Here is a 24,976-nt window from a genome sequence, read left to right on the forward strand (position 1 = left end):
CTGGGTTATTTTCTATTACATCCTGAATATTTTGGGTTCTATGTAGAGAGACTCAGAGTCCTACTTAAAATTTTTATTTTAGTAAGTGGTCACTCTGTTTAGGCTTAGCACACATGACCTGGTCTGTTTTGTGGGCTGTGAATAATATTTTCAGTTTCTGAGCCTTTGTGATGCTGTGATGTTTTCTTGGTCTACTGGGTATTTCTGGGGCTTTGATTGATCCCTGGTGATGTGCCCTGAGGGTGCAGAAGGTACTTCCTCAGGTCAAAAATTCTGGTGCCCTTAGGTGGTCAATGGGAGTACAGAACACACCCCAGGCTATTTGTGGTGGGACTGCTGTCAGTGTCAGCTGGCTGTTCAATGCCCCTAGGCATTGGGATGGACTCTCTAGCCAGAGAGGACTGAGAGTGATTCCCAGGCCAGGTGCTTGTGGCAGTAGGTTTCCTATCTTGTACCACCTGGCTGCCCCATTCCTCTAGTTTGGGGAAGGCATTTTCCAGCTCATAGAGAAGAGGATTGCTGGGCCAGGCATTTGCCATGGCTGAATCTCCTCTGTTGGAACCACCTGACTGACCTGTGTCTCCAAGTGGGGGAAGGGAGTTGCAGGCCCAGTGGGAAAAGAGAGGATTTCCCCCTGGCTGCTTATTGTCCAAAGGACTTCCAATAACCCTGAGGTTGCCAGGTGTTGTGTCGGGTCTCCCTTGCAATCCAGGGGAGCACTGAGCAACTGGACCACCCTCTACTGCTCTGCTGGGGATGGGAAGTCACAAAGCCTGGGTTGCCGTCTACTTTTGGGTGGATGGTGGTAAGATGCCTGCTGCTATGTCATTCCTCCAACCCTAAAGTCTCTAATTAGTTTGCCTTCTTTCTACTTTTCAGACTTCTCCCTTGGTTATCACTTGCATTATTTTCAAAGTTTAGACTTACATTTCTTGAGAAGAAACAGAAGCCATATTATGCAGATGAGAAGTCAGGTTTTCTTTTTATACTATAAACGTTTACCTACAAATCTTATTACTTCAAGTGAAGAGTTTGGAATTACTTTTTCAATGGTATCTGTTTCACAAGGCATGATAAAGGCTGAAGTTTATAAAACATTTCTTACTAAAACATTATTTCAAAATAGGTATTCCCAAAATTTTTCAGATGACATCTATGAAAAACTTTTCAATGCCTGTACTGACACGTTTGTAGAAGTGTCACCTTAAAGCTAATGGTTCAATAGCATTGTTCTATTAACAATGTCTTTTATGTGATAACTGTGGGACCCTACTGGGCTCATAACAGCCTAACGAGCTAGCATTTACCACTGTGTGTACAATCATTTATCATAACAAATAATTATAAGGAAAATCTCTATGAAATTTATATAATATATTACCAGTATGATGTCTACTTTGTAAAAAGATTATATGTTGAAAATCAGGACTATAGAAAAGTATGAAAAAGCTTTACAACTTTTCTGTATATCTAAAACTATTTTAAAATAACAAGTTTTTTTTTTTAATGTGCCTTTGGCTGTAACATTAAACTTAAATGATTTTGGGGACTACCAGCTGCCTATCCCTTTGCTCAGAGTCAACAGGACTCAAGCTAATATTAAACTCTTTCTCAATCAGAATTGAGAACTCAAGGTTGGTGCTTTTTAGTTAAAGAAACAAAGACCATTTTACCTTAGTTGGTTTTTATTAAGACATGGATAATGAGATTTAAAAATTGACTTTGGTTTTAACCACTAAAGCAGAAAGAATTCATACAAAAAATTCCGAATATTGAAATGTGATTTGAAGAGATTCCTGCACTAGAGATGACATAACACAAATCCAAACAAGTCACCAAGAAATTGAGGAAACTGTGATTTCTGCTTTAATGAAAAGACTCAGCAAGAAAGGTCTTTCCATTTTGCTGAGCTTCATGATAAAGGAATTCCATGATCATTGCCACACTCATAGGAAAAATTACTGAAAAAGCAAAGAAGAACTTCTCTTGGTAGTCAGGGACAAGTATTAGGTCAAGATAAGCATTGAAAACTGGCCACAAGGACCCAGTATTTGCCCTCATCCACAGTCAAAAAAAAAAAAAATCAGGCCTCTCCGTGCTAAATTTATAGTGTGCCACAAATCAACCATCTATACTGATGAACAAATTCTTCGTGCTAGATTACTCATAGGCCAACAGACAGGAAGAGCCACTTAGTCCCTAAGATACAATACATAACCTAGACATGTTCTCAAGCATCAATGTTCAAATTATACTTAGCTATAAACCCAGATACTGTCCTGGTTTATTTACCAACCATTAAGGTCCCAATGGAACATTCCTGAAAGCCAAGACAAAGTATGTTCATTTTTATCTGTGCTTACATTAAGAACAATGATCTTATTTTTTTAGCAATGATGAAGCAATAGTAATTCTTGATGTACAAAGGTATTACAAAAGAAGATGCTGAGCTAAAATTTACCATGAGAACTATTAGAGTGATTCATGGATAATGCTGTCCTAGCTCTGTGAACAACAATTTAGTTCAGAGCTGGACAACCCCAAGGGATTTCCCAGGAATTAATTTATCTCCCCTGTGTTTCTCCAAACTTTACACACTATCTATTAATATTATTATTATTTTTTTTAGCCAGTCTGAACCTGAAGTGTAAGCACATGATACTTGGGTGTACTTAATATACAACTTACAGTGGTGTCTGATATTTAGTAAGCTGGTCACTTACTTAACCATAAAGCTGAACTTCATCTCTGGTAATTATCAAAGAAGGGACAATGTTTAATATAACAATACGATCTGAGAATCCAGCCTCCTCTTGAAAGCTTCAGAAATTCATTTCACATCATAGGTAACATAACATACATTTTCATTCTTTCCATTTTCCCATCTTTCTCCTGCCTGCCTTTCTCCCTCCCTCTCCTCCTCCTTTCTCTTTTCTTTCCTTCCTTTCCTTTTTTCCTTTCTTTTCTTCCTTTCTCTCTCTCTCTTTTATGCTTCTTTTATTCTTTCTATGTTTTCTTAAGGAATATTTTCATGGCTTCCTTAGGCATGTTCTAGAAAATGCATTTTATTCAGAATGTCTCTGATTATAATCTGTCCTACCAAGAATGATGTTAAACAATAAGAACATGCTAAATGGTTTTAATACATTATGATGAAAAGAGGTGAGATGGCAAACAGGAAACATTCAGCCATATATGATTAAACAGATCACAGAGCTTGGGATACAGACTCTTATTTTGCTATGAGAAAAGGACACTTGCTTTGAGAATCCACCAGAGCCAACACATTTGCAATGTAAGGTCAAGTTACTTACAAGGAAATTATTCTTGCATCCATAATCTAGGCCCACTTATACATTCAGCCAGAAAATTAGAATGTTCCTACACTTGGTTCTCTGTAACAGGATAGACTTAATCTGTGCAGAACACGGTAATGTGTACTTCTATGAAGGAAAAAAGTCCATTCTCTGCTTTCCTAGAGATAGGAAATAATAAATCTATGAGCATTTTCCAGTGCCTAAAGGTGGCAAGTCAGTTCCTTTAAATCAGACCTCTGAACACCAGTTGGATTGTTAGGAAAACAACGATGCATTTTATGGTGAAAAACCATTGGCAATGACTTTGGGTGATTTACTCTCTACCCTCCACATTTGGAAAAGCAACTTTTTTCTCTTCCTGAAGCCTCCTTCCAGCCGCACAGTTAATTCTGAGGTACTGGAATAGGCACAATATCCAGTATTGTTAGTGCTGCTTATGGTATTATGCAGAACACGCTCACCATTTGCCTTTCAATATGCTTGGGCTACCAGGCTCCGGGCAATGGAGAACACTTAGCTTTTGTGACTTGGGTGGAAGCACTGGATGGGCGTTTGTGTGATACAATGTGGTTCTCTTCAATGAGTTTCCTAACGAAGAGAGCAAAAAAGAAGAAACTGCTTGGAAGTGGTCCACTAGAAATGACTTCCACAACTGAATGTCTGGTGGACAGATACAACCATAACTCACTTGTTCAACTTCTGATTCCTGTGGCAAAGGAAAAAGGGGAAGAGATTATAAATTACCTATAAAGCCTGATCAACAACAGAAAATGAGCTCAGAATTAGATGCCCGGAGACTACACCCATTCAACATGACACACTGCAGCAATGTTCACAATTGCCACAGTTTGTTAATTGATACACAAGAGTCATCACATTAATGCAACTCGGATGCCAAGAAGAATTTAAATGAAGTTAAATGAGTAAAGCACGCAGGATGCTTTTCATTGTTCAGGCTATGGGTAGTCAGTGAGTTGTGTAATTGGGATCTCAATGTTTCCAGCTCATTTAGTCTTTTACTGTATTGTGTGAACTCAACAAACATCTGCCAAAAAAAAAAAGGTACAATAGGCCAAATTCAAAGATCTTCAATGCAAACATAAAACAAAATTTTTTCTCCAATGCAGTTTACTTTTTTAGATGACAGATATTTTTCAATCACCTTTTCATTTATTTTCTTTCATCTAATTGTCACATAGCTATATCTTTGCTTGTCATAATATGGCCCCTAGACCAGCATCTTCAGCATCACCTGGGACCTGTTAGAAATTCAGAATCTCAGGCCTATTCCACACCTACAGAATCAGTGTGCATTTGCCAAGATCCCTAGAAAGTCTGTAGGTGCATTAATGTTTGAGAAGCACTGAGTTAAACAAAACCCAGAGGAAACCAGTAGACAAAACATACATAATTTTTTCTTTAACTTTTGAGTAGATAGCATGAGTTTTTTTAGTTCCTTGATAAACATTCATCCTGAGTTTGTAAGTTTCTAGATGCTCTCTTGTTTTATTTTAGGGGTTGCTAATTAAATGTGAAAAACATACTATAGATGTATTTGACATTAAGTACTTGCAAAACTGTAATAATAAGGAAGAAAACTGGTAATTCAGGCACCAGTTTCTTTTCCCACTTTTTGCTGTTGAACGTAACTTTTTATTGATAGGGTGTCTGAAACTTTATCCAGAGATGTGTTGGTATAAGGTTAACAACTGGTCCTCCAATAGAGGAGAGAGCTCTGAAGGGAAACATTTGGTGTGAACAATTCAGCTGTAGCCAATTTAAAGCCACTACATGACATCATTGAACAGAGATTTGGGAAGAAATGTGCACGAGCAGCTCTCACTGGCCAGTGCGAGGCAGGCTGTGGCTTTCTGCTACACAGACACACAGAGCTGGCCCCTTCATTCTCCCTAGAACCTCAAGGCCTCAGAATCCAGTTGGAAAACTGTTTCAAAACAACAGGAGGAAAATCAAGGCAACCATGCATAAAATAGCTCTTGTTTCATTTTTGCAATCCCTTCCTTTCCTTGCTTCCAACATCCGTTCTGCTTGCCCAGCCTGGATTGTCCTTGGACCCTTCTGCCATGATCCCCATCCTGATGTTGGCAACCTTCTGACATATTCAGTTCTATACCAGTGACTGTGAACTGTGCCGGTGTGACTTAATTGATCAGAGTCAGAATCTAAAGTGTCATGACTAGCAATTTTAGACTGATGATAAAGAGCACAAGTTTACAAATGATTTCCTTTTCTGTGTATATTCAAGTAATTTAAAGTCTACTCAAAATCCATTTTATAAATATGCAGTGAACCTTTCTATTGCTAGCACTGTAGCAATTTCTTGAAAAGGAGGAAGGAGACAAATAACAGCTGGGGTGCTGCAGGCCCCGGTGTGTTGCTGGTGAGTTACGCTCATGGAGGGAGGCACAGACAGCAGGCAGGACTCTGCTCTGCACCCCTGGTCTCCTGCCCTACACTCTCTCACATGAAGGCAAGAAGCCTTCATGCCAGCCTCGCCAGCCTCCTCCCTCAGGTCCAGTAATCTGTTACTGTCCCTGTGGAGAAAGTGAAATTTCCTGTGGCCAGGATTCTCAACTGCTCTGGTTGGCTTCCTCACTACACATGTGTGGGCAATACATTGTTACTGACTCTATATAAAGAGCTCTGCCCAGTGCTCTTGGTGACACAATGGCATGGCCACATGGCTGCAAGAGAGCAGAGGCTAGAGTGGTGGCAGCGTGGAGGACAGAGACAAGGATGGCTACAGGGGCAGAGAGGCCCAGAGGCAGAGACCGGCTTGCTGCCTGCAGACTCGCTCTGAGTGGACGGGATTCTAATGATTGACGTGCCACCGTGGGAATAAAGTTGGGTATAAACCCTTTCTCCCCAAGAATGTTCCATTGTCATTTATTTTTCTGTCTCATTGAATCCACAGTGAGCTTGCTGGGGGCTGAAACCCATTGTCAAGACATTCCTACAAATGCTTTCTAAAAAGTCACACATTCTCACATCAAGCAACTCATGAAATTCATTCTTAGGTGCTGAAGGCATTAAAAAGGGAACAGCTGTTGGCTACGAGAGAAAGATGGTATCAGATATAGTACAGGGAAACCTATGACAGCTGATCACACACCCTCAATTTTAGAGTGCCACAGACCTTAACATGTTAGTCTATTAGTTCAGTTTTTATATTGCCTTCTACCCCTCAGTTTCTTTCCTGGGAATAAGTCTAACCTATATAGCAATAGTAACTCAAAAACAGCAGCAGCCACATTTTCATGTTTTATTACATATTGATACTCTTTCTGCTTACAGTTCTTGTCAGTTCATGAAAAATAAGAAAATGTTCATGTCAGACTTTAAAATTCAGCATTTTTGTTTATTTTGTGAAAAATATGTAAAGGACATCCAACTAGCAGATTTGCATATTAACTAGATAAAATGTACTTTCAATGCCTGATGCCACTCACATAATTTCACATAGGGAAAAAAGTTATCTGAACACATACTAACATTGAAAGTAATTTGTTTGAGGGCATACATGTCAAGACATTCCCACAGATTCAAATTCCTGTAAAACTACAATTGCACAATTGTACTTGTGACCTATACATAGAAAATGAATTAAAAATTATCACATGCACATAGAGGTAACTCAAAGAGATACACTGAATAACCAGGGACCATTGCATTTGTAATAAGCATTCCATGGTTTTGTTCTGATGACTAATGAACAATCAGCAGAGGTTAAAGGCATGGCTGAGAATGCTATTGTATATCAGTAATTTTAGTTTATCTTAATGGCAATAGGGGATGAAAATTACCTACGAATGTTTCCACCTTGAATCTTACTTCTCAGAATCTTAAATATTATCTTATGTTATTGGTACCTCTTTCTTAGACATACTTACTATTAAATATTTCATTATGTTGTGATACAATTGAAATGATTTGCACATTTGTATTTTGGTTAATATATTTTGAAGAACACTCGGGCAAAGTCCAGGTAGGCACCAAAATTTCAATGCTTAAAATTACTTTTAGAATTAAGGGATATATCTTCTTTCTACAATATTGAGGTGCAATACCATAATTATTGAACAAAAACCAAAACAAACACCTACCAATATACATATCATGCAAATCAGACTTTTATGTATGCCTAATTTATTTTGAAGGAATTTTTTTTAAAACAACATTAAGTTGTCTCAATTTGAATGCCTAAAACGAACCTCAGGGAAAACAAATATATTCTTTTTATAAATATGAAGAAGAATGAACATTGTCACTGTTAGAATAAACGGCAAGTTAGAGGTCTGCACAAAGCACAAGGAACATTAATTACTGTCTCAAAAGAATGTGACTTTATTTCATTTGCTCTATAGTTTAGACTGGTACTCTGGGAAGATATTTTTTTTCTTCTCAGGGTCCATGCTAATCTTCTCTGAATCATTCCAATTTTAGTATAGGTGCTGCCAAAGCGAGCACAAGATTTTTAACATTAAAAGAATAATTTTATTAACAGCAGAAGAAACTGGGGTGGTACCCTCAAAAAACAGTCAAGTAGCATTATTAAACAAAGACTTCATTGCCATGCTTGAATTGTTTCCCCCTTAGCTTTGTAAATTTCAGTCTTGTAGGACAAACTGAGCAGGCAGATGTGAGAAAGCCAAAGTACTGATGTGGGAATTAAGAGGCATCATCCTTTATATTAACCACTGTACAAGATACTTGACTACATAAGGTACTAAACTAGAGGTGAAATTCTTTATTCGAGAAAAACTCTTTCCATTCATATTAAGCCATCTACATATTATCAAATAAGATTGCCAGGAGACATGGGAAAACAAAACCATTGCATTCTCTCTGACAATCATGAGGGCTCTGTCTTCTGTCAATACCTAAGTTTTCCTAGGTTGAGAGCATCCCAGCAGCCACTGGAGCTCTCAGAGACCCAGAGCAGGCTTCAATACCAATCCAAATAGCTGTTCTCAGTCCCTGCAGTGACATTTTCCTACTGGAAACAAGTTAGCCGGTGGCAGCTTCTCATAAACTCTGAAAAATGCACCATCTGACCAAGCACAGTGGAAAGAGGCTGCGGGTTAAATATGACTCAGGAATATGGCAACGAGACAAGTATAGTGGTATACAAACCAGAATTTTGCCCACAGCAGAATAAAAGTCAGGTCTCGAGGGCCAGTAATTGTATGTAGAGATGTGTTTGTATTCCCTCCCCTTTGTAGTTTGAAGGAGAATGTATAGTAAACTTCTAAGGCATTCCATTTCTTAACACTTTGAAATATTTGCTTCCTTGTTGTCAACTTCTAAACTGTCCACATTTTATTATATACCACTTTTCTTTCTTTAATATTTTCTAGATCTTAGATCTCAGAACCCCTTTATATTTTTTAAAACATCACTGAGAATCCCAAAGAGCAATTGCATAAATGGGTTACATTGTATCGATCTTCAAAAAAACCTAAGATTTTTAAAAAACACAAGGATTCAAAGGCACACATTCTACTAGGCACCAGAACAATGACATCACACATGTGTAGTCTCAGAAAGCCTCCCTGCACACTTTGGAGGGAATAAGAGTGAGAAACCCAGGAACCATCTGGGTGTTATCATGAAAGGAATATTGACCTTGTAGAGACCCAGAAAGTGAATTTCCAGGGGTCCCTGGATAGCGAATTGAAAGCTGTTGTTCAAGACAGACAGAGAGCAAGAAATGAATATTGTTTTTATCTTTTTCATATTGATTTCCACTCTTCCTCTAAATGTTGAAAAATAAGAACAAAGTTGAACTTACACTACCTGACTTTAGAAATTAGGACTCTACAGTATTCAAGGCCAGGTGGTACTATAGACCTATCTGAAGGTTAAAATGAAGGCAACTGATCACACCACCTGTTAGCAAGCAGGATGTGGCTGAACTGGAATACTCTTACACTGTGGTAAAAGTGTAAAATGATACAAGCATTATCTTGGAAGTTTCTTCAAAAATTAAACATACATTTGCCATATAATGTAGCTTTTCTGCTTCCAGGTCTTTACACAAGAAAAATGTAAGTGTATGTTGATATAGAAATTTTTGCATGAACATCATAGCACCTTTGTTTTAATAGTTAAAAACTGGAGACAACCAAATGTCCATCAATAGGCAAGTTGATAAGAAAATTATGGTGAAGCCATAAAATGGAATACTATTGCACAATAAAAATGAATGAACTAGTGATATATGCAACAGCATGGGGATAAGTCTGAAAATAACTTTGCTTAGTAAAAGAAGCTGGTCAAAAATAGTACACTAAAATGATGAAAAGAAAAATCACAGACTGGGTAAAAAAAAATATTTGGAAAAGTACATTTCAGATAAAGGATTTGTATCCAAAATATACTGAGATTTCTTAAAATTCGTCAATAAGGAAAACATAAAATTCAGTTAAAAAATGGGCAAAAGATAGGAATAGACACCTCACCAAAGATATAAAGATGGAAAATAGGCTTTGAAAAGATGCTTAACATCATATGTCATTATCATAAATTAAATCACCATATTTCAAATTGAAATAACAAGATACTAGAATGGCCAAAATCCACAGCACTGACAACAGCAGATACTGAGGAGAATGGAGAACGGGAACTTTTCTATTCATTTCTGGTGGGAATGCCAAACAGCCACTTTGGAAGACAGTTTGGCAATTTCTTACAAAACTAAACATACTTTTACTACATAATGCTCCTGGGGTTGACATGAGCTGAAAATGTATATCCACACAGACACTTGTACGTGAATGTTTCTCACAGCAGTTTTCATAATCAATTACAACTGGAAGCAGTCAAGATGATATTCAGCAGGTAAATGTATAACAAAACTGTGGTACATCCATACACAGTGATAAAAAGAATTGAGCTCTCAAGCCATGAAAAGACATGGACGAAACTTAAATGGATATTACTAAGTGGAAGAAGCCAGTCTGGAAAGACTAGACTATGTAATTCCAACTATAGAAGATTCTGGAAAAGGTAAAACCACGGAAACTAAAAAGATCAGTGGTTGCCAGGAAGAAGGGAGGGAGGGAAGTGGAGCACAGGGATTTTCAGGGCAGTAAAACTATAATTCTGTATGAAACCTTAACAGTGAATACATGTCATTTACATTGGTCAAAACCCGTATAATGTACAACACAAAGAGCGAAACTAATGTAAACTAGGGGTTTTAGTTCATCATAATGCCACAGGACTGGCTCATCTATTCTAATAAATGTACCCCACTAGTACAAGAAGCAAAAATAGGGAAAACTGGGTGAGGCAGGGGGGGAGAATGAGTGGATATATGGAATCTCTCTGTACTTTGTGCTCATTTTTTTTCTATAAAGCTCAAACTGCTCAAAAAGACTCTTGATTTTTAAAAAGTACATTGTCTATGACTCCATTTATATAAAGTTCTAGAATATGAAATACAATCATCTGGCAGAAAGCAGAACAGCAGTCACCTAGAGCTTAGGAGGAAGAGAGGAAAAGATTACCAAGGGCTGCAAGGAAACCTCTGGAAGGAATGGATCATTATTTTGATCTTGATGATGATTTCTTGGGGGCATCCATAAGCCACAGTGTATCAGAGTTTCTATTTTGAATATGTGTGGCTTCTTTATGTTAATTTTCATTTCTAATGATTTTCCAGATGGCATTAATGCTGCCGGTGTGAAGACCACACTTTGACCACTCAAAGAGACTGAAGACAGAGCAACTGTTCCCCTCTTGGTCTGCACTTGAGAGTCACCAGGAGAGGTTAAAAAAAAGAGAGAGATTCTGATGTCAGTGACATGGAGATTTTTTTCAAAGCTTCGTGGGTGATTGTCAATCAGTCAAGATGGAAAGCAATTAGGATAGAGATACCTCAACAAAATAAACCTAGTTCTACATCTGGCCCACTTCTCACAATAACTTACTGAAAATACAGGCTAACATGACTTAACCTATAGTGCACACTTGGGAATTCCATTCCTTTCATTTGTATCACATATAGAATTTGTGGTATATCTACTAAAAAATAAAGGTTGTTTGAAGCAAAACGAAGGAAAAAAAACAGCAGCAGACACACAGACTCCAAGAAGGGACTAACAGTTACCAAAGGGGAGGGGTTGTGTGGGAGGGCGGGTGGGGAGGGAGGGAGAAGGGGATTGAGGGGTATTATGATTGGCACACGTGGTGTGGGGGGATCACGGGAAGACAGTGTAGCACAGAGAAGACAAGCAGAGACTCTGTGGTATCTTACTACACTGATGGACAGTGACTGCAATGGGGTATGGGGGGACTTGATAATAAGGGTGAATATAATAACCACATTGTTTTTCTTGTGAAACCTTCATAAGAGTGTATATCAATGATACCTTAAAAAAATAAAATAAAATAAAGGTTGTTAATTTATCAAGTATTAGAAAAAGTTGGGAATTACTCCATTGACTAGAAATAGCTACAGTTTAATATTTAAACCTATCATTAAAACATAATCTGTAAAAAACAAGAAATCCCATGTCCTCCCCCCCTGCCTTTTGTGAGCTGCTAATTCATATGAAGTGACCAAAAATAATACAAGATGACAGTTGATCAATTTATAATTTATTTTGGGAGATGGGCTGGGTAATTTTAGGGCTTATTTTTATGGAATGAATTTCTTACTTTCCTATAAAACACCTTTAAAATCCAGTTGCATCATATTGCTTTTATGATCCGATTCCTGGTTTTCCCTCCTATTGACAGATATGAACAATTGCAGGGAGAAACAAAGAGTTTAAGAAAAATGACTGCCCCCACCCACCTCCATGCAGTACTGTGGAGCTGACTGCCAAGTGAGCCCTCAAATCTCAGAACAACTCACTTACACTTCCACCTCTTAGCCAGAGCCACAAATTGAGTGTGTGAGTAAAGAAGCAAAGCTGTGATATCTACGATCCATGTCAACTTCAAAAACCTCTCTTCCACATAACCCATCTTTAGTACCTTAAGGATTATTCCTAACTTGATGCTCTGAAAAGTAGTTCAGGCTACATCTTATACAATGACCATCAAACCTTCATTGACATGGCTACAGGGATGTCCCTGGATAAACCTTTGGTTAGCTAATAAAATTCTATTTAGTATATTAAAAGTTGTATTATCAGCCATCTCAGTCCTAATCATTGTGGTTTACACTAACTAACAGCTTTTGCTGTACCTACCTAAATTCTTCAATTAATGTAACCCAGGCCTTTTCAAGTCAAGTCTAAAGGCACAGGTGATTTTGTAAACTCATGTTTGGATAACTGACTAAACAGATATTTCACTAGTCCAATAAACAACAAGAAGCTTGGTACCAGAGTATTTTTTAAGCATTTGCTATTTTAATGTGATTCTAAATGTAGGGGCAAAAAATCAAAATATATGAAATTCATATCAGCATTTATATTCTAATGGCAGATGCTGTATCATCTCATGTAAACAAATCCCTGGAGTCAATTATCAACAAAAACATGAAGTTCCTTTCATGAACACCCAACTGATGTTTTTATTAAAAGATAAAATTCAATGATGTCAATATCCAGCTTTGTCAATCCTAGAACTTTTGTGCTAAAATTAGTATGGAGGTTCTAACTCATCCATTGCACTTTTTAAAGTTATTCCAACTAAATGCCACAGGGTACACCTGACCATTTTTGGAAGAGGCCTTCATGAACAGAAGCTAAAATTACACCCAAAGCTAGAACTATGAACATATTCTTGATCTCATCTCCTTAACAGTATGGCAGGTTTTTCTATCAGAGAGCTTTGTCCCCTCTTCTCCTCAACCTCACACATTTCAGTTTTATTCTATATAATGGTTCACCACCAGGGTTGGCAGGTTTCAGATGAGCTACAAAGAGCACAAAGAAGGGAAAAGGAGAAAAAAGACATAGTTTAGTTAAAAGAATCCAGATTCTGGTCTATTCCTAAATTTCAGAACTAGTTTCACTTTTTCACTACATGAAAATGATAATGCCAGACTCAATTAATTTACTTCCAAGGTACATTACTCTGACCTTCTGAGATACATATATTAAAAAGCAGTTATGGACTTTCACTTACATTGAAAATAGAAAATTGCAAGATAAATTTGCTCCTACCCTAACAAAATGAGACACCAAATAATATACAAAACAAAGTTTTTTCAAAGCCCATGAGAGAATGGAAGTTCCTAATATAACTGAGCTAAAGTCCAAAATGTGATAAGCCTCTTCTAGAAGAGAAAGGAATCATGGTTGCTTTCTTTCCTAGCTAACTAGTGGAAGAAAGAAGAAGTCACCTTGGGTGTGGGGTAAATGAAAATTACTAAACTTTCAGCAAAGACTGTATATGGACTGGCATGACTCATTAGCCTGGGAGTCTCAGATCAAAGGAGGGTTTGGACGGTCCCTGACAGTTCTTTTCCACAGGCTTCCATGAGTGCTCACAACAAAGGCTGGGGGCAGGGCAGGAGAACTGAAATAGTGAAGCCTTAGGGCAGCCCAGGAGAAGCGAGTGAAATATCCCAGGCAAGCTGAGCCTCACAACTGAGTGCCACAGAACCAAAACTGGAGAGCTGAGAGAGCCCCTTTCCATGCCTAAGTCCACTGGCACTGTTTAAATCTGAGGGCAAATGCAGGAAGACTCAAAGAAAGCCCATACTGACACCAGACCTTACACTGAATACCAGGTGGTGGCTCTCTGCTGCTAACAGAGAGGTAAAAAGAGAATCCCTTGAGGTGGACATCCATTAGGGCCTGCCAACGTATGACAGCAGTGGAGAGAATGGAGGAAAATCCTACAACTATGCCTGGTTTTAGGCATATACTGCTGAAGGTTGGGGGTGGGCACAATTGCTGAGAGAGAATCCCCAATACTCACACATGAAGATACACATGGCCTCCCAAACAGAACAAAACTGAGACATACCTGTGGCAAATTACAAAGTTCAGACACAGCTCAACTACTAACTGGCTCACCACATCACTTCACCGCCACATGCACACATACATGCTCCAGCCTGACAGCAGAAGAGGCATGGCTATTTCTGAGCTTAAATATTATTTCTCTCACTTTATACTTTTCTAGATTAAAATACAATCTTCAGAAGTCAATAAAATTAATGATATTCATGAAAAGACAAAAAAAGGAAAACCACTCAGATAAAAAACAGTTAATGTTCTATTGATGTTCAGACCACAAAAAGCCTGTATGAGTAGATGGGAAACTGAAAAGGTGAAAACTATAAAAATGAGCCTAATATAAATGTTAGAAATGAAAAATATGAAACTTGAAAAGTTCCTTAGGTGGGATTAGCAGCTGACTGGAAACAGTAAAGAAAAAAAAAAACTGAATTTGAAGACTGCTTAAGAGAAACTGTCCAAACTAAAATACAAAGAGTATAAGACAGTAAAAAATAAAAATTGAGTGCCTGAGACCTGTGAGACAATATGTGTGTACTTTGGAGCCTTAAAAAGAGAACAGGGAGAGAATGAGACAGAAGAAATATTTTAAAAGATAATAATAAAGAATTTCCAATATTAATAAAAGATATCAAGCCCCAAAGATACAAGAGCATGATTGAATCCCAGGTAGAATCAATGCAGAGAAAATCATTCAGAGACAAGGCACACCAGATGAATATCAAGATTAAGGAAAACTTAGGAAGTGGTCAGAGAAAGCAAAGACATCATATTCACAGACAACAGTAATGAAAGTAAGGGCTGATTTCTCATCAGAAACTATAGAGACAAGAAGAGAATGAGAAGATGGAATCTCTAAAATATTGCAAGAAAAAATGTCGACCTAGAATTTGATATCCAGGGAAAATATCTTTCAAAACTGAAGTTGGGAATGGAAAGTAATAAAAAGCAGTCACTAAGGGAAACAGTATGGAGATTCCTCAAAAAGTTAAAATTAGAATACCATGTGCTCCAGCAATTCCACTGCTGAGTATTTATCTGAAGAGAACAAAAACACTAACTCAAAAAGATATATGCACCTCCATGTTCACTGTAGCATTATTTACAGTAGCCAAGATACAGAACCAACCTAAGTGTCCATGGATGGATGAATGGGTAAAGAAGATGGAATGAAATGTTATTCAGCCATAAAATGGAAGCCATAAAAAAAGAAGAAAGTCCTGACATTTACAACAACACAGATGGAACTTGACGGCATTATGCTAAGTGAGAATAAGTCACAGCAAGACAAATACCATAAGATCTCACTTACATGTTGAATCTAAAAACAAACAAGTTGATAGATACAGAGAACAGACTAGTGGTTGCCAGAGGTCAGGGGGGTCAGGGGTAAGTGTGTGGGCAAAATAGATGAAGGAGATTAAGAGGTACAAACTTCCAGGTATAAAACAAACAAGACTCGGAGCTGTAATGTACAGTATGGTCACTATAGTTAATAATGTTGTATTGTATATTTGAAAGTTGCTAAGTGAGTAGATCTTAAAAGGTCTTATTACAAGAAAAAAAATGTGTAACTATGTATGAAGATAGATGTTAACTAGACTTATTGTGGTGGTCATTTTTCAATTTATGCATATATTCAATCATTTTATTTTATACCTGAAACTAATATAATGTTATACGTCAACTATATCTCAATAAAAATAATTTTAAAATAAGTCAGTAAATTTTGATGAATAAAAGTAAACCATCTACTCAAGCACCATCTTTCATATCAATTGCTAACAAATGTCTTATTTAGCTTTTACCATATTATCAGTAATACCTTTTTTAAAAAATGAATCAGAAATATGGTAAAGACAGACATAAGCTTAAGGAATTCATCTCCAGCAGACCTGCACTATATGATTAAATCTTTTAAAAAAAAATCTATGGACTATTTAAAGTAAAATTATTAAAAATGCACTGTGGAATTTTTACCATATGTAAATGAATGATATGTGACAACAAGATCCCAAAATGTGGGAGTCTGGTAATTGGAAATATGCTATTGTAAGTTTCTTATATTATCCATGGAGTAGTGGAATGTCTTCTGAGGTAGACTACGGTAAGTTAAAGATCCGTATTTTTTTCATCTCTAGAGAAGGGATTGACAACTTTTTCCTATTAAGTGCCAAAGAGTAAATAGCTTAGGTTTTGCAGGTCATGTGACCTATGATACAATTACTCAGCTCAACTATTACAAAAGCAGCATATATAGTATGTAAATGAATGGGTATGACTATGTTTCAATAAAACTTTATTTAAGAAACAAGATTGGTATAGCTTATAGGATGTCATTTACTAACTCCTGCTTTAAGGAATTCACTAAAAAAAAAAAAGGAAAGTACATAACTAAACGATGAATAAAGGAGATGAAATGGAGTACAAACAATTACTCGATTCATTCCAGAAGAGCATGAAAGTAGTGAAGAGCAGATAGGACAAGAATAATTCAGATGCCAAAGTGGTAGACTTAAACATAGACACATTAATGGTTAATGAGGTAGACTAAACACCCCAATTAATGCAGAGACTGCCAGACTGGATTATAAAGCAAGACCCAACTATATCTTGTGTAAAAGAAATATCCTTTAAATATAAAGATACAGACATATTTCAAAATAAAAGGAAGGAAAAATATATACTACACAAAGACTATGAATAATAGTTTATATGAATAGTAGATAAAATGGACTTCAATTTACAGAGTATTACCAGTAAAGGCACTTCTTAAAATGTTAAATATACATATTTTCTATAGATGAATAAAATGTGACATAGGGATCCCATCCCTAGGTGTTTATTCAAGAGAAATGAGAATCTGTGTCCACAAAATGCCTCCTATATCAATCTTAATCAAAGATTTATTCATAAATAACCTAAATCTGGAAAAGCTCATGTGTCCATTAACTAGGAAATAGGCAACTAACAGTATATTCCCAGTGTAGAGTATACTTAGTAATAACAAGGAAGAAACTACTGATACATGCAACATGAATGATCTCAACATTATTCTGAAAGACTCCAGAAACAAAATAGTATATACTGCGCAATTATATTTATATAAGGTTGTAGAATAGGAAACTAACCCATTATGAGAGAAAAAAATACCAGTGTTTGTTTTTGGGTGGGAGGAACTGACTGAAGATTCTGGGCTGACGTAAATACTCTGCTTGCAAGAACATGGGTGCATTTGTTTGTCAAAATTGATCAACCTTTATACCTCCTATCTGTGCATGCACTACATGTAAATTTTACCTCAATAAACTTGACATTGGTTATCAAAACATTTATACATGATTACGGAAATCAGTAGGCATTTGTGCAAATTGGCTATAGTAATATAAAGACTCACATGCTATTAAACTGTTTTCAGGCCTAAGCCAAGGAGAATTTGTGCTAATTGGATTCTTCTACCACTAAGATATCAAACACCCTTCGATGTTACCTAAAATATATAGAAACACATAACATATAAATGATAATTCAACATAACATTTTTTTCCTCCTTTCCTTGTATGGGGTCTAAAGGGAACATTCCTTATCCAAAATTTCATGAGTGTAATATGTACAGTCCCTTTCATGTTTGAGACACATATGGCAGATTAAGCTATAGCAGTCTTTCAGAAACCACGGCAGCCACTTCCAGTGGATCTGAGTTGGCACACAGGCTGCCACTTAGGTGCCCCTTGCACCTATGTGAAATGCAGCTCTCAGAATCATGTTCTGTTGGCACAAACTGGGCTGTGGCAGAATAAGATAGTTCTGTTCAAAGTCAGAACTTGAATCTAGAGTAGGTCAGTTAGTAAATCAAGAGGGGGAGAATCCTGTGACAAGGTAAAGGCGTAACATAACCTTGTGGTTTGCACAGCAGAAGTGGAAGTGATGAGGAGCGAGCGGGGCAGGATAACATCAGATAACTAAACTGAGATTAGTGATAAGGAATTGGGCTACTTCAGAGATTAGAGGCAATACAGTGAGTGAGGCTAAGGGACCAAAAACCCAACCCAGATTAGCAGACCCAGGTAGAAAGCGAAACGTGTACACAGAAAAGGCACCAGAGAATCAAGCAAAGTGATATGATTTACCCCAGAACACAGCTTTGTTTCTAGTAAAGCTTGCACTGGAAATGTGTTTCATGATCTATTACCCTGCACTTTTACAATAGCTACTGTTGGGCCGATGGCACAGGGAGAGAGGGGAGTGGCCTACTTATATTTCAAAGCATATAATTTAAGGGTTTCAGTGAGGAAAATAAAAGGATATGATGCTTGTGACTGAAATTAAATTGTAATAAAATGGTGTCTCTCTGAGTTTCTGCTTCAAATGTTAACTTGCACCTTCTGCTTCTTATGAAGTAAGTTAAAGAACAAAGCCCCCAATGAAAACTAGAAAGGGCAGATGACAGAACAAAACCTCTGTCTGAAGGTAGCAGGACCCGCCAAAGAAAGTCAGGACTGCAGAGGCCAAGATAAGGAAAGAAAGATCTTTGAGCAGAGTCCAGCGTTCTGCACACTGCTCTTCCCTTTGGGTCATTTGCCAATTCTTGGTACAGAAAGAGAAGCTCATAAGGCTGGCAGGTGTCAGCCACTAAATGGCAGAGAAGCCAGCAGAGCCTTTGACAACCTCAAGGTGCTGTAAGACAAAAATGGCATTTGGAGCTGCCAGATGAAAGAAGCTGAGAGGCCAAGCTTGCAAAAAGGGGTGATTCCTGCTCTTGGTGCAAGTTTTGCCCCTGAGGTATTTACCAATTCTTAAGTTGTGCTGGACAAAATATTAAAAAGCCGAATAGGAACAAAAGAGCTGAAAAGCACAGAGGAGTTACCAATAGTCATATGATGCTAGGAAGATGAAAATCGACTTTAAAAATTGCCGAAGGAAAAAGTCCCCACTCAATATCTCAGGTTCTCAGGTGGAATACCTGAAGGGTGCAGAGATAGGAGGGTTTGAAGCAAAGGTAGACTGAGTCACAAAGAAACTATAACCCAGCTTGGAGTCAGCTCAGCCCCTCACGGACATGCTGTGCCTCTGCCGGTATCAAAGTTATCACTTCAGGGAAAGGAAAACGTCATTCTGAGGCCCCACAGAGTTTAAAACATGTGCTATGTATTCAATAAATCACTACCATGTATTAAAATAAGACCACTAGGAGAAAAACAAAAAAGACAACAGGAACATACTTGGATATGGATGCTGGAAGACATGGATAAGATGTCTAAACAACTGATTCATGTGTCCAGAAAAGCAGTGTTAAGGTCAAAAATTTCACTAGAGAACTGAAATCTGTGAAAGAGAAAAACAAAAATTCTGATTATGGAAATGAAGCAGTGATGCATCTACAAGTCAAGGGATGCCAAGGATTGCCACCAGTCACCACCAGCTAGGGGATGTTCTTTTACACAAGCCTTCAAAGTCCAGTGTATATTTACATTTATGGCACCTCTCAATTCAATTAAAAACTTGGCTCTTCAGTTGCACTAGCCATGTTTCAAGCACTCAATAACCATATGTCGGGATGGGCTACCATATAACATACTCAACAGGGCAATGCTATGCCAAAAAACAAAGTAAAAGACAAGCACATACAGAAGCATGCATGACTCACAGACATATTCTTGAAAAAAGAAGTCAGATTCAAATGAGGACATGTTAATGATTCCTCACATAAATTTTAAGAAAAGCAAAACTAGCTGATGGTCATAGACGTCAAATAGTGGTTACCTCATGTGGGCATGGTTTCGACAGGAAGGGGTATGAGGAAACATTTTTGGAGTAAGCAAAACAAAGGCAAGGAAAGAATTCCTGTTTGTAGAATCTGCCAGTTTCCATCGTGTACATATTCCAACCATGGCTAATTTCAAGCTATCAACATGACATCACTGACTATGAACTTGGAAGAGATACACAAAATCAACTCTTACAAGCTGGTGCAAGCCAGCTCCAGCAATGCACCTTCATATAAAGTAAATAAATATGTGAAGATGTTGGGATTTGTGAACACAAGCAGCCTGAATACGGCACCCCCTCTTTTGATGATTCCATCGACATCTCAGAAATGGTTGTAAGGAAGAAGAGGGAGGGAACTCTTCTTCCTGAGACTTCTGTGTTGTTCAGAGAACATTGGTAAAATGCCCTGAACCTGAGGCACAGGTGGGCTCCCTCAAACTCCATCCCTGGGGCCCACCCATGGATGCACCCACTTGGCCGTGCATGTCCTCAGCACAGAGATGACAACCCCAGCACTCAGATGGAGGTTTCTCTTCCTGTGTACTCCACAGTGCCAAGTATTCTGTCAGACTCAGGAAATTATACACTTTAAGATAATGAAGTGCATTAGACAACAATACCAAAGACAATATTGAAGTGTCAAGTAAAAATGTACCACGATAAAATAAGGCAGATGTTCCCAGGCGCCTGGCTTGTTCACGGGAGAATATGTATTAAAGCAGAAATAAACAGTATGTGCTTGACTGGGTCTCTAAATTTCTACATGTTTGCCGTGCAAAAAAGTCCTGCAGAGAGTCACAGTTTGCATTTCCTAACCTTTGTCAGGACTCTATAGCATCCGTGACAGGGCTGCAGCCATTTGAAGTTAATTTCCCGGTTGCATCAGCTCAAAGAGATGCTGTCCTTTAAAGGTTATCAATTAATGAAAATTCTAATTCAGTGTAAACAAGGGGCCATAAAAGGCCTGGATTCTGTACAAGGTGGCCTGTTGTGGAGGGCAGCATGACATTTGCTCCAAGGCCTAATAGGACATCCAGGAAAGTGAAAACAGTGGTAGAAAGGTCTTTTACAATAACGTAGTGCCATAAGGCAGTGTCACTGAGGGAAAAAAAGACCTGATTCCAACAGTAGAGAGGCTATGAGGCAAGGCCTGGGTATCATATATACACATACACAACCCCACAAATATACATGTCTATTATGTGAACATGTATGTGCATGTGTACACACTAGACCTGTCAGATCCTACCCGTATCCCTCAGAGGCTATCATGTCACTTGTGCTCTTATGGCTTTCAAGGGCCGGAATCTGTTTTTCTGGACCAAAATTGTTTTGTTATTGTTGTTCTGTTTTTTCCCAGAATCTCAGATGGTCCTTCGGCCTGTGTACACAGTATATCTGAAGGGCCAGGGAACTGTGACTTCTGGGGGTCAAGCCCTCCACAGATAAATGATGGGAATTGGTGTATAAATTCCCCAGATCCTTTACTCCAGTGGGACAATTTGAGGCACCATATTTTATATAATTTTCCAGTTTCCCTGCTCCAAATGCCTATAATAGTGACTCGTTGAATAACTCATACACTGGCTGCCTTTTCTTTGCTGTAATTATTTCCCACTCCCCTGTCACTGTTCCCTGTAATCCTTCATAAATATGCTGCTTATATACAAACCCTTATCTGGAGGTCGACTTTGTGTGAGTACATGTAGTGTGTGTCATATACCCCCACCAGTGGCTTCATGATCCTGGACTCACAGCCACAAAGGTGCAATGTAAGTCACAGAAATACGGTGCAACTCTCAACAGCTATTGTAAAGAAGGTAATGGTGTGAATCCTAAAGCTCACAGTCCACTCTCTTTCATGTGATGGTATTTCGTCTTTTCAATCATGTGTGTGAGTACCTGCATGTGCACACTGTGCCAGAATAGGCTCCAGCAGAGGGAGATCTCCAGACCATCACACCTGTAAGCACTTGAAATGGACCTGCTCTTCGTCCTTCCAGCCTCAGCCCCATATTCTCTCTGCAAGGTGAATCTCAGTGTTTTTAGGTATCCACCACTCCCCCACATGACTCAGGGAATGGAGGCCCATCTCCAAACTCAGAGCAGGTCTTGCTCAATCTCAGGAGTCAGCCCAGGCATTCTGCTGATGACGCTCCAGGCACAGGAACGTGACCCAGGAGGCTCAGTCACATGGAGGGGGGGCATTATGTGATTTCCTTTTGCCTTTCCTTGCTGGAAATAAATGAGACAAGTACCCTAAAAGGCCTCTGGTGGTCCTTTTGAGGGAAACACTTATTAAGATAGAGTGGTGAGATGGGACACACTCTGTCTATGAAGGTATCATTGAGCGACTGACTATATCTGAGTCTATCACCCAGCTGGACTTCCAGCCGTGTTAGCTAAAAACTGTCCTTGTTTGACATAGGTCCTATTCCTTCCAACATAAAGGGAACAGTACTTTAAAAAATATATTTTATTAATTTGGAAGGATCTCTTTTATAATTTAACCTATATTGATTTTATATAACCATTATCTAGCACTCAAAGTTGTATATAATAATACAATCATAAAAATGGGCAGAAGACCTGAATAGACTTTTGTCCAAAGAAGACATACAGATGGCCAACAGGTACATGAAAACGTTCTCCACATCACTAATCACCAGGGAAATGCAAACCAGAACCACACTGATCTATCACATCACATGTTAGAACAGCTATTATCAAAAACACAAAATGAAAAAGAAGAAATAATTAGTGTTGGTGAGGATGTGGAGGAAAGGGAATGTAAGTTGGTCCAGCCACTATGGAAAACTGTATGGAGGTTCCTCAAAAAATTAAAAATGGAACTACCATATCATCCATCATTTCCATTCTGGATATTTTTCAAAGAAGATTAAAATACTAACTAGAAAAGATATCTGTACCCCCATGTTCATTGCAGCATTACTTACAATAGCCAAGATATGAAAGTAACATAAGTGTCCATCGATGGAGGAATAAATAATAAATAAAGAATATTACTCAGCCATAAGAAAAAGAACGAAATCCTGCCATTTGAGACAACATGAATGGACCTTGAAGGCATTATGCTAAGTAAAGTCCGAGAGAGAAAGACAATTACCATATATTTCACTTCTATGTGGAATCTAAAATAAAACAACACAAAGCCAAGTTCCTAGATATAGAAAACAAATTGGTGGTTGCCAAAGGTGGGGGAAATGGTGGTGAAATAGGTTAAGGGGGGTCAAGAGGTACAAACTTCCAGTTACAAAACAAGTCATGTGGATGAAATATATACCATGGTGACTACAGTTAATAATCTTGTAGTATATATTCAAAAGTTGCTAAGAGAGTAATTCATTGTCATCAGAAGAAAAAAAATTATAATAATGCATGGTTATGAATATTAACTAGACTTGTTGCAGAGATCATTGTGCAATAATATACAATATCAAATCATTATGTTGTACACCTGAAACTAATACAATATGTTAATTATATCTCAAGAAAAAGAAAAAAATAATACAGTTATGACTTAAGGATGAACTTGTTAAAACATAGACTGTTGGATCCCACCCCCCAGTTTCTGATTCACACTCTGAAATCCACTCTGCTCATCTTTAAAGCTAGTAGACTCAGTAGATAGACATCATCAGTCCAGTGGTTTTCAAAGCATGGCGCCCAGATGAGAAAGAGCAGTATCACCTGGGAACATGTTAGAAATGTGTATTCTTTCACCCAACCTCAGACCTACTGAGTCAGAAATTCTGGCCTTAGAGCCCACCAACCCAGGCTTGAACAAATCCTCCAGGTGATTCAAATGCAAAACACAAACCGAGAGCAACTGATCTAATCAAATCCTCCTTTTCTAAATGAAGAAATGAAGACAGAATAAAGCGGTGTGACCAAGATCACATAAGTCACATCACATCCCCTGAAGCAAGCACACTGCGACCACAGGCATGCCTGGGTTTTTCCCGAAGTTTTTTTCCATCTATTTAGTTACTGTTTTTTTCATTAGAAGTCACTTGTTGATGGTCTAACAGGTTGTATACACACACACATACACACACATCCATCATCTAAAGCAAAAAATCCCCATAATTTAAAAGTCAGTGGACTGTGTATTTTCTTTTCCTGCTTCCCTTTGAAAACTTCCAAGTTGTGAGAACATCATATCCAAAATGACTAGCTGGTAGGACACAGGCCTTGCCTATGAGCATGAGTACCCACTCTAAGTAATTGGCACAGTCATGGCTGTTCTTCCCGGCTGCCTGCAAACCATGCCTGCTTCAAATCTGCTGCTAGTGACCAAACCAGGCCACCAGGCTTAGAGCTGCCTAAAAAGAGAGGCCCTCGGGGAGTGGAGGAGTGGGCTTACTGAAACAGCATCCTGACTCTGAAAAGCCCTTTTGACTGTCCACAAGACTGCCTCTGCCCAGTTTTTTCTCTTTCCCAGAGGTTAAATGGAAAGTGAGGTGCTATTGTACCTTTATTTAAATAAAGGTATTGATATTTTGGAATGTCCAGACAGTTCTAATAATAACATTAAAGCTCTACTCTATGAAACCAGCTATGGAGATGGTAAGAAAAATGGCTTGTCTTATTCTGATTGTTCTCCAGCCTTTGATATATCTCCACTGCCTCATCTTTTGGCGTAAAGGAACTAATGTAAAGCCAGGATTTCACTTTACACTTTTCTTTTCTCAGTTGTCCAGGAGCCAAAGTGTGTTAGGTAGGTTTACAGAGATAGGAAGATAATTGTTTTAGCTTGCAACACATCTTCCAGCTGCAGTTAGTGAGCTATGCTATGCTTGGTTTTGGTTCAAAATAAAAATAGGTTTTGTGCTATAAAAGCTATACATAGATAAGGATAATTTTCAAATATTTATCAACCAATGTGTCAAGGGGACCAAGCCATCAGCAGACACTGCCTAA

At 38.1% G+C, this 24,976-nt stretch overlaps 1 protein-coding gene and 1 non-coding gene across 13 annotated transcripts in view; both read right to left on the minus strand.

Moving 5' to 3' along the window:
* The window catches only part of RBMS3 (RNA binding motif single stranded interacting protein 3), a 1,308,700-nt gene that overhangs the window by 914,143 nt on the left and 369,581 nt on the right, over positions 1–24,976 (minus strand). The gene's annotated exons all lie outside the window — the stretch shown is intronic.
* Positions 7,700–7,805, minus strand: LOC118912774 (U6 spliceosomal RNA). The gene has a single exon (XR_005024910.2). It is a non-coding gene; the product is annotated as a U6 spliceosomal RNA (small nuclear RNA).

This window comes from Manis pentadactyla, chromosome 14, assembly GCF_030020395.1.
Source record: "Manis pentadactyla isolate mManPen7 chromosome 14, mManPen7.hap1, whole genome shotgun sequence".
NCBI lineage: Eukaryota > Metazoa > Chordata > Mammalia > Pholidota > Manidae > Manis > Manis pentadactyla.